Consider the following 11,087-nt stretch of genomic DNA (forward strand, 5'->3'; position numbering starts at 1 on the left):
CCATGTTTGACAATCTTGCTCGTTTCACTAAGAAGGACAAGCACTGACAATTGCACTTGATTCAACTTGCGCTCTGAGTGGAAAAACACTGATGATCGTGTTTGATTCATCTTACACTTTGGTGCTTTGGTGATCATGTGACGATGCCCCCCACACATCTCACAATTCCAGCTTTGATGACAATGCTAAATTCAAGGTGCATTGTGAATACACTAGCATGTGAAAAACTGGTTCATGACACCACAAATGTTGGGAAGGACTGATATATACTTGCAAAAACTGTTTTTCTTTTAGCTACAATATTTGTTCCTCTTAATTTTTGGTTACCAACTTTACAGTTTGTGCATTTGAATCTGAATCTGAGTAATAATGGTCCTGATGTGTTTGCCAGAAGGAAAGGAATGAAAATAACGTCTCTACTGGATAGTTAATGTCCATCCATCCATTTCCTAACCCGCAGAATCCAAATACAGGGTCACGGGGGTCTGCTGGAGCCAATCCCAGCCAACACAGGGCACAAGGCAGGAACCAATCCCGGGCAGGGTGCCAACCCACCGCAGGACACGATAGTTAATGTCTTTAATAATAAAGTTTGCCTTCCCATTCTATATGAACAATAGGCAGTTGTGAGCCTATATTACTCGGTGTCACTTAATCATGAGATGCAGCAACTAACATTCTTGAGCCAAGCAGGTGCCAAACCAGGATTTGATACAACCAATTAGGATGAATACTACTGAGGACCTGTAAAAGTTCAAGGGAACAGATGAGCAAATGCAAGCTGTCTTCAGATGACCGAAGAAGATGAGCTATTTGAAACGTGCTGTACCCTCTTCATTTCATTGGTGATAGTCACTTCAAGAAAATTAAAGCTCCTCACCCTTTCAGCTTTGAGGTCTGCTTTCTGGTTCCTGAAGCATATCACCAGCTCCTTGGTTTTTCTGACATTATGGGTGAGATTGGTGTCCAAGTCAAATGGAGTCAGCACGTAAAACAGTTTTTTCTAAGCTGTGTCATCATTTGTGGTGGTCAGGGCTATGACACTGGTGTATTCAGCAAATGCAATGACAGAGTTGGAGGTGAGTCCGGCCACACAAAGGTGAACAAAGAGTACAGATGGGGACTCAGCACAATATCCTGTGGTGTTTTTGTATTAATGGTCAGCAGTGTGGAAGATGCAAATGTGGTCTGTTGGATAAAAAGTCCAAAATCCAAGTTATAGATCATGCTGCTTAAAGAGTTTGGTGGCCAGGTTTAAAGGTATAATAATGTTAAATCTCTGAGCTGTAGTCTGTAAACTGGAATATTGAAAAAAATAATGTTAGGACCTTTCACTTCTCTTTTTGGACTGTTATGGAGTAATTGTTTTAATGCTGATGTTTTAAACACTTGGCTGAAAATATTGCTACTCTTTCACTTACTGTGTTCCTGAAACATTGAAAACCAGCGTTGACCAAGTTTTCCTTTATTCTTTCTCCTGTTTCTCTCCAATCTTAGATCCGTTTTCCTCGTGCTTCCATTTCCAGGGATGTTGGCATGGACCTTAAACTTCTTGATAATACTGTCATCAGTGGTCACAGGAACATCAAGCTCTTTGGATTTCTATAGTTTACCTTCTCACTGCCATGTTTAGTGTGACACAAAACAGCCGAGAGAGTTCTTTACTCCATTTCAACTGGCTGAATGACTGATTTCAAGATTGAAGACAACAGTGCTAAGATATTAGTTAGCTTGAAAGATCAATACAAGACAAATACTTCTTATAACTTCTGAAGGGTTCAATAATTGTGTCCCAGTCATTTTTCAATGTCTATTTTAGAATAAGCAAGAACTGAGTTTTTTTCAATGCTTTTTTTTGCTTAATTGCACTACAAACCAAAGAAATGTGTGTGTGGGCAAGAAAATATTTTATATTTTTAAGACTTTTCAGGAAAAATGGTGTATTAATTAAATAAAATGCAAGAGTACTGATACCTTTCAGCCCTGTCTGTGTGTAGCGAGTTTTTTTTTTTTTGGTTTTCAGACCCTTATATGTATTTTTGTCAAATTATCTCCCTACCTACTACTTTGCCTTTTGCTGTGTTTTTCTCCAGAGTATGTGCTTCCTCCAGATGATTCTTAAATAATTTTAAATAATACAAGATCTGGGAGTATCTGTGAAAAGAGGCAGCATTATTAGTGTTAATCCTAACAGAGTGCTGCACTCTTTACTTGCTTACTTACTTACTTGCTTACTCGGCTTGCTTAAAGCAGAGTTCATTTTAAAGTTAATAACACGTCTTGGAAATGTTACATTACTTCTCAAAAATACCTTTCATGTCACACAAATTTTAAAAACAGATTTTGATGCATTTCTTCCATGTGTTCATAAACAACTGCTTACTCAGTGTGAATGTCACTCACACATTGTTTGTGGCTAACCAGTTATGGTGATGCTCAGTCCATGTAATACAAAGACTAAGCCATGAGAATGGAGAGCAGAGGCACAGAGAAAATGTAAATTAATATTAGCCTCTACCTGAACAGGAGCCACTTCAAGCAAGTCAAAAAAATTCAAAATATGCTTTCAATGTAAAATTTAAAAAGTCGGAAAAAAATATAAGGTCAAAACACAGGCAATCATTTTAGAAAAGGCAACATTATTAAAAAATCAGGAGGGTCTCCCCTAGACTTTCTCGTATATTCAAATATGGGGATGAATATTTGAGGAGTAAACCACAAAAGAATGATTATATATTTATATATTGTGAATTTCCCCTTCTATCTATCTATCTATCTATCTATCTATCTATCTATCTATCTATCTATCTATCTATCTATCTATCTATCTATCTATATTATGTACATTAAAGAACCATCAAAAACAAAGCAAATCAAATTAATAATATATTGTGTAGCCACCGATGCATAAGGCAAAGTCAGGCACGGGTAAAACGCGTGTCAAAGAAATCTCACAGTCCAAAAGTTCGTTTTAAAATATTTAGTGAAAATTAAAAGCAAATAATCCACACAAGAATAAAATGAAAAATAGTTACACACATAGAATAAAGGCAAAAAAAAAGGAAAAATTTATCTTCTATAAACTTAGCTTTTCTTGAGAAACTTTAGTTATTTCTATACTTAAACATTCTTTACTTCTTCTTTCTATACTTAAAGGTTCTTAATTTCTTCTTCTGTATGCCTTAAGCATACGGTTCAACATTTAAATAAAAGTGCTGTTGTACGAGTTACTTCACACTCAAAAGGCCCGTAGGCCGGTTGGCATATAGACATTTTCCCAGGCACGGTCACATGCACAAGCACGATCACGAGCGCGAACACGGTTAAAAACCGTATGCCTCTATACCTTACACAAGGCAAGGCATGACACTAACTGGAGAACATTGTTCACTCAAAGCTGTTAGAAAATGACAGGAAAATACCAACATAATTCTATTCATGGGGGTTATAGCAACCTCTAATAGATTATGCATTGTCATCTAGTAAAATATTCATGACTTTTATAGAACTAGGAAAATGGCTCTTACATATTGAACAATTATTGTAAAAGTAAAGTTGAATAAATGTGACCTTGCAGCTTCATGAATAAAAAAAATTGAGTATGTGTTCAGGTAAAGTACCACTTCTGGTTGATGGACTTGGCCCAAAAGTTAATACAGATCTACAATTTTGGTGTAACAACCACATGCCACATTTCATCCATCTATCTCATTGCTTTTTTGAGTATGTTTACACACACACATACAGAATTCCAAAAAACTGTATTTTCTGACTCAGGGAGTTCTAAAACATGAAGATTCATGAAAATCTCGAGGTAGAATTTCATCATGATTATTATACTTTCTCTATACTTCATATACAAGAAAGAAAGCGAGGTTTAAAATGTCAAGATTCATCAAAATCTTGAGGTTGAATTTTTCATGATTACTATCAAACAAATCACCAGGACCAGATAATATTTATCCTCGAGTTCTCCAGGAGGTTAGTAAATACAGATATAAACCTTTGACACATATTTTTAGATAGTCACTGCGCACTGGAGAGATTCCGAAGGACTGGAAAATGGCAAATATCATCCCATTATATAAAAAAGGTGACAGGGCAGATCCAAGCAACTATAGGCCAGTAAGCTTAACATGCATCACAGGAAAATTAATGGAAGGAATTTTTAAGGATAAGTTTGAGCAACACATGACAAGGACAGCAGTTATTCTGAACAGTCAGTGTGGGGTCAGAAGAGGGAGGTCGTGTTTTACTAACATGCTGGAATTCTATGAGGAGGCAACAAAAGGATACGATCAAAGTGGAGCTTATGATATTATTTATCTTGACTTTCAGAAAGCATTTGATTGGGTGCCAGATGAGAGGTTGGGCATCAAATTAAAAGAAGTGGGAGTTCAGGGTGATGTTTTCAGATGGGTGCAAAATTGGCTCAGACACAGGAAGCAGAGGGTGATGGGGGGAGGAACCTCATCAGAATTGGCCAATGTTAAGAGTGGTGACCAACATTGGGCAGTGCTGGGGCCGCTGCTATTTTTCCATCCATCCATTATCCAACCCGCTATATCCTAACTACAGGTTCACGGGGGTCTGCTGGAGCCAATCCCAGACAACACAGGGCGCAAGGCCGGAAACAAACCCCGGGCAGGGCACCAGCCCACCGCAGCCACTGCTATTTTTAAAATATATAAATGATTTAGATAAGAATATAAGTAATAAACTGGTTAAGTTTGCAGATGATACCAAGATAGATAGATTATTAGATAATTTGGAATCAGTTATATCATTACAGAAGGACTTGGATAGCATACAGGCTTGGGCAGATTTGTGGCAGATGAAATTTAATGTCAGTAATTGTTAAGTATTACACACAGGAAGTAAAAATGTTAGGTTTGAATACATAATGGGCGGTCAGAAAATCAAGAGTTCACCGTATGAGAAGGATTTAGGAGTCATAGTGGACTCTAAGCTATCGACTTCCCAAAAGTGTTCAGAAGCCATTAAGAAGGCTAACAGAATGTCAGGTTATATAGCGCCTTGATGTGTGCAGTACAAGTCACAGGAGGTTCTGCTCAAGTCTTTATAACACACTGGTGAGGCCTCATCTGGAGTCCTGTGTGCAGTTTTGGTCTCCAGGCTACAAAAAGGACATAACAGCATTAGAAAAGTTCCAGAGAACAGCGACAAGACTGATTCCAGGGCTACAGGGGTTGAATTATGAGGAAAGGTTAAAAGATAGATAGATAGATAGATAGATAGATAGATAGATAGATAGATAGATAGATAGATAGATAGATAGATAGATAGATAGATAGATAGATAGATAGATAGATAGATAGATACTTTATTAATCCCAAGGGGAAATTAACGTAAATCAGCAGCAGCATACTGATACAAAAAACAATATTAAATTAAAGATTAAAAATGCATGTGAAAGCAGACAATAACTTTGAATAATGTTAGCATTTACTCCCCCAGGTGGAACTGAAGAGTCGCATAGTGTGGGGTCTCCTCAGTCTGTCAGTGGAGCAGGATGGTGACAGCAGTCTGTCACTGAAGCTAGTTCTCTGCCTGGAGATGATCCTGTTCAGTGGATGCAGTGAATTCTCCATGATTGACAGGAGTTTGCTTAGCGCCCGTCGCTCTGCTACAGATGTTAAACTGTCCAGCTTCATTACTACAATAGAGCCTGCCTTCCTCACAAGTTTGTCTAGGCATGAGAGTCCTTCTTATTTATACTGCATCCCCAGCACACCACCGCATAGAAGAGAGCACTCGTCACAACCGTCTGGTAGAAAATCTGCAGCATCTTATTGCAGATGTTGAAGAAAGCCAACCTTCTAAGTAAGTATAGTCGGCTCTGACCTTTCTTACACAGAGCATCAGTATTGGCAGTCCAGTCCAATTTGTCATCCAGCTGCACTCCCAGGTATTTATAGGTCTGTACCCTCTGCACAGTCACCTCTGATGATCACAGGGTCCGTGAAGGGCCTGGGCCTCCTAAAATCCACCACCAGTTCCTTGGTCTTGCTGGTGTTCAGGTGTAAGTGGTTTGAGTCGCACCATTTAACAAAGTCTTTGATTAGCTTCCTATAAAGCTGAAATTATAGGCTGAGCCTATAAAGTTTAAGTAAAAGCAGATTAAGAGGTGACATGATTGAAGTGTTTAAAATTATGAGGGGAATTACTACAGTGGATCGAGACTGTTATTATAAAATGAGTTCAACAAGAACACTGGGACACAGTTGGAAACTTGTTAAGGGTAAATTTCGCACAAACATTAGGAAGTTTTCCTTAACACAAAGAACGATAGACACTTGGAATAAGCAACCAAGTAGTGTGGTACACAGTAAGACGTTAGGAACTTTCAAAACTCGATGTTTTATTGGAAGATATACAGTAAGTGGATAGGACTGGCGAGCTTTGTTGGGCTGAATGGCCTGTTCTCGTCTAGAGTGTTCTAATGTTCTATACTTCACTATACTTCGTATATGAAAAAGTATGAAGAACCTCTCTATTAAAAAGGAAGAAACTTAGGACATATGAAAAACTTCTACTGGACCTCCATACCTGTATTCTAAAAGGAGCCTAAACTAAGTTTTTGGAAGGTTCTGCAGCACTAATGTTTTCAAACATTTGTTTAGCTAGAGTTTTGAATTTCATCAGATATGCAGAGGTGCTAATGAAAATGGAACTGACAAACACATAGACTAGAGGTTTGCCTAAAAGCTGCTTACCACAAGCTGAACATTTCACATCAAGGTCTTTGGTGTTAAATTAACTGTTACGTTGAATACATGTAAATAATATTTCCATATATGCACATGCTAAGAGTACTATTGCACAATAAGTGTTAATTTGACACTGGTGATTTTGCCATGTTCCTTAGAGTATTGCAATTACTTGTGTGTCTTAGAGAATTCAGGGATCTCTAACTAGAAAATGAATCTCATTGGCAAAATCTAGGCACATCCATCTCTTCATTCTCTTCTCTGTCTCTTTGTTAAGCCCAATCATTCTCTCTGAAGCCAAAAAATGAATCCACACTTTTTAGAAACATTAAGCTCATCTACTTTATTGGGAGCCACAAGCATAAATAAATTGGATAAATCAGTGTTATTCAAGGGCTGCAATTATGCTATCCATGATTGGATTTCAAGTTGTTGGACCGGCCAGGCAAGGAAATCGGGCAGGGTGTTCTGAAGGAAGTCCCAATCCATGACCCCAGTGACCTTAGCCAATGCCCAACTCTGCCCCATAAATTGAAAGCTTATGAGTGGTTTGGCCAATCTGGGTCAAACTTCCACTCCCTACAAGCCCTTGCCTGCTGGTCTGGACTTAGTACATACCTCAGCACAACATCAGTTTTAAGCCCGCTTTGTAATAAGCCAAGTGACCTGGCCCCCTCAAGAACGGCGCCAGTATTTGAGCCCATTCTGATCACTCCCACTGATGATGGGTAACGGTAAGCTCAAATATAAAGAAATAAGTCTCAACATCATCATCAGGATGTAAAGGCAACAATAAACGGAAAGGTCCTGTCAGCCATTTTGCTGGATGGCCCTACATGCCCAGTTAGACACCTCTGCCTCGGCAAGCCGACTCAATAGCTCTCTCACCCAGATTCTGAGTGCCCATAACTCTGCTGCCATGTCCTGCATAATTGTTTTGACATCCTGGGACTTCCTTATCTTATGAATCTTCATTGAATATGCCGACTGTAATGATAAACACAAGCATAAAGAGTTGGGGCACCTACAGGCAAACCATGTATAACTGAAAATAAATGCAAAGAATAAATGCATCAAGTGGGTAAATAGAGGAATCCAGGGGAATAGACACCAAAAGTGACATCAGAGGTTGATAATTTAAAAATAAGACAAAAATACATATTTCTAAATTTGTTCAAGATATAAATATTACACTAGCACACTTTTCTGAATGCAAATGCAGAAGAAGAGGCTGCATAATTACACACTTAGATCAATTAAACACAAGTAACTATCACCCAAACCACCTGCACTTCAGAATAGGTTGTCCACTTTAAGCTAAGCATGTTTGGTTCTGAACAGTACTTGGATGGTAGACCTTCTGCGAAAAGCCTGAGTTGCTGTTAGAAGAGGTGTTGGTAAGGCTAGCAGGGAGCATTAAACTTGTGTCTGTGTGTGGATCCCAATGCCCCAGGGCACCAACAGGGACATTGTTCTAAAATATGGTGCCATCCTTTAGATGAGATGCAAATCCGAGGTCATAAAAGATCCCTGGGCATCTTTGGAAAAGAGATGGATATTTCCTGATGTCCTTGCTAAATTGCCCACTATAATATTATCAATTCTTCTTCATCATTTCTCACTTTTATATGGGGTTGATGTGCCTGATCATCCTTCTCAATAGAGCTCGGCCCTACACTCTCTTCCCAGTCAAACCCTTTTCCTTCAAATCTTCTTACTTTATTCATCCACCTCCACTTCAGCCTTCTATGCTTTCTCTTCCTTTCTACTTCCATTCTCATCACTCTTTTGCCCTCATATTCCTTGACTCTGCTCATCACATGTCCATAACAGTTTAATCCACTTTCATGTACTTTCCTAGACATCTTTCCAACTTTTATTGTACTTCTGATTGTCTTGTTTCTTATTCTGTCCATTGAACTCCACACACCCATTTCAACCTTCTCATTTCTGCAAATCCAACTTCTGCCCATGTCTCAGCTCCACATATCATTGCTGGTCTAAGTACTGTCTTCAGGACCTTTGCTTTATTTTTTAATAACACAATACTCCTGATACCTTCTTCCTATTGTTCTATCCACACAGCACTCTATGGGTTATCCCTGCATCTAATTTTTCCATCATGAGCTGTTACGTTTCCACTCTTTTCAAAAGCTTTCCCTGCAGATTAACTTCTCAATTCTTATCATCATTAAAACTCATACATTGTGTCTTCTTCCTATTTAGCTTCAATCCTCTATTATTCAAAGCCCATATCCATTCTTCTCCTACTTTCTGGCGCTACACAACCAATGTAATCAGCAAAAAGCCTGCACCATGGGGACTGGTCTTCTATCTCACAAGTCAACACATCCATAAACAGATCAAAGAGGTAAGAACTTAAAGAAGATCCTTGGTGCAAACCTACTCTAAATGAGATCTTGATTGTTATGCCAATACTTGAATCCTCACTCCTTCTTACATTTTCCTGGACAATTCATACATAATTCTCCTTTCTCTCTCATGACCCTCCAGATGTCTTAATGCAGTCAATCAAAAAACTTCTCCAAATCAATAAACACCAAATGCAAGCCTTTCTGTCTTTCTTGTTGTTCCTCTATGAGCTGTCTCAATGCAAAGATCAGTCATTCATCTCCATGGCAATACACCTAACTTCATCTCCCTTAGGGTAGTCTTTTCTCTAAGCTTTCTCTCAATAACCCTTCTTATGTTTTCATTGTGACATTAGCTTTATCCCTCTGTATTTTCCACAATACTGGACATAATCCTTCTCCTTATAAATGGGTACAATCACACTGTCTCTCCACTCCTCTGGTTTTCTCTCCTGCTTATGGATCTTCTGCATTAGATCCCAAAACACAAACATCTTTCTTTTATTAATTTAATAACCTCTAGGTGCTTAAAATGATATGTGGTGATAAAAGGGAAGGGGTCCAATCTAATGTTGTGTGCTAGAGAATTCACTGGAAGAAGCACACTTTTATTCAAATTAATTTTAAATCCAGATATCCTTTGAACTCTGCTAGTGCTGTTAGGACTGCAGGCACAGTACTATGTATATCTAACATATATATAGCATCATATGATCTGCATATACTGATATTTTCTGTTCAAGTCCTTCTCTGATAACCCCCTTTATCTCAGGTGCAGTTTGAAAGTGAACAGCCAATGGGTCAAATAGTGACTGCAAATAGCAGTGATGATAGGGGCATCCTTGTCTAGTATCACATTCTTTGAAGTAGTCTGAAATAATTTTATGTGAAAAAATAACAGGACAAAAACAAAGAAAAAGATATGGGAAATCTGACCCCATAAAATGTCCGGTTGACGAGTAATCAAAAAGCAATGATACTGTGGTCGTTATGCAAACATTACATTAGACAATGAAGTACAGTACAACGAGGTCTAATATGTAATGGCGGCAAGGAAGGAAATCTTGATTAGGAGGAACCGGAAATGACAACATGGAGTCGGAGGTGACATCATATGATGGGTCCAGAAGTGACCTCTTTAGAAGTGACGTCATCAATGACAAAGCTGGAAGTGACGTCATCGGAACTGGCCTGGAGCGACTGGAGTGGAAAAAAGCGGTTATTCTTCAGCAGGTCTATTGAGAGAGGGATAAATGCATTAGTGCTCTATTTCAACCCCCTGTCTTTTGATACTTCACTCTTAATGGGATCCTTTTGGCTGCCCCCTAAGTGCACATGTGAGACGGTAAACACAAACTGAACCTTCTGGACTAATATGCAGTTGTTTGATCCATCTACATATGTTTGGGCCAAGTGCAAATTTGTGCAATGTAGTGAATAGGTAGTCCATTTTGGCCATATTGAATGCTTTTTCTGCATCTAAAGATAATAAGATGTCAGGGGTGTTTGAGTTTATGGGTAAATATACAGTAGTACCTCGGTATATGTCCGCTTTGGAATAAGTCCAACTTGGTATACGTCCTGTTTGGAGATGAAATATTTTGCTTAGTATACGACCTTTGTTTGGAATACGACTCGCGTGCTAGAACACCACGCGCTACCCTTGTTTACCTCTCTCGAGACAAAGCCACAACTGCCCACAAACGTCAGTACGCCAGTTGCTAACATTCAGTGAACAACCCATGAGCTACCCTTGTTTACCTCTCTTGAGACAAAGCCACGACTGCCCACGAGCGAACAACTCATGCTGTAACTCTATGTGAATTTTCACGTGATTTTGTGTTTTTTCGCGTAAATGTGAATTGATTGTTGAAAAGTATGAAGGTGGCATGCGTATCCGGGACATGGCTGCTGCATACTGTATGCCGAGAACGATGGTATCTACGATTGTGAAAAACAAAGACGTTATTAAAAAGTAAAAGAG

The sequence above is a fragment of the Polypterus senegalus genome, chromosome 5 (assembly GCF_016835505.1).
Source record: "Polypterus senegalus isolate Bchr_013 chromosome 5, ASM1683550v1, whole genome shotgun sequence".
Classification (NCBI taxonomy): Eukaryota; Metazoa; Chordata; class Cladistia; order Polypteriformes; family Polypteridae; genus Polypterus; species Polypterus senegalus.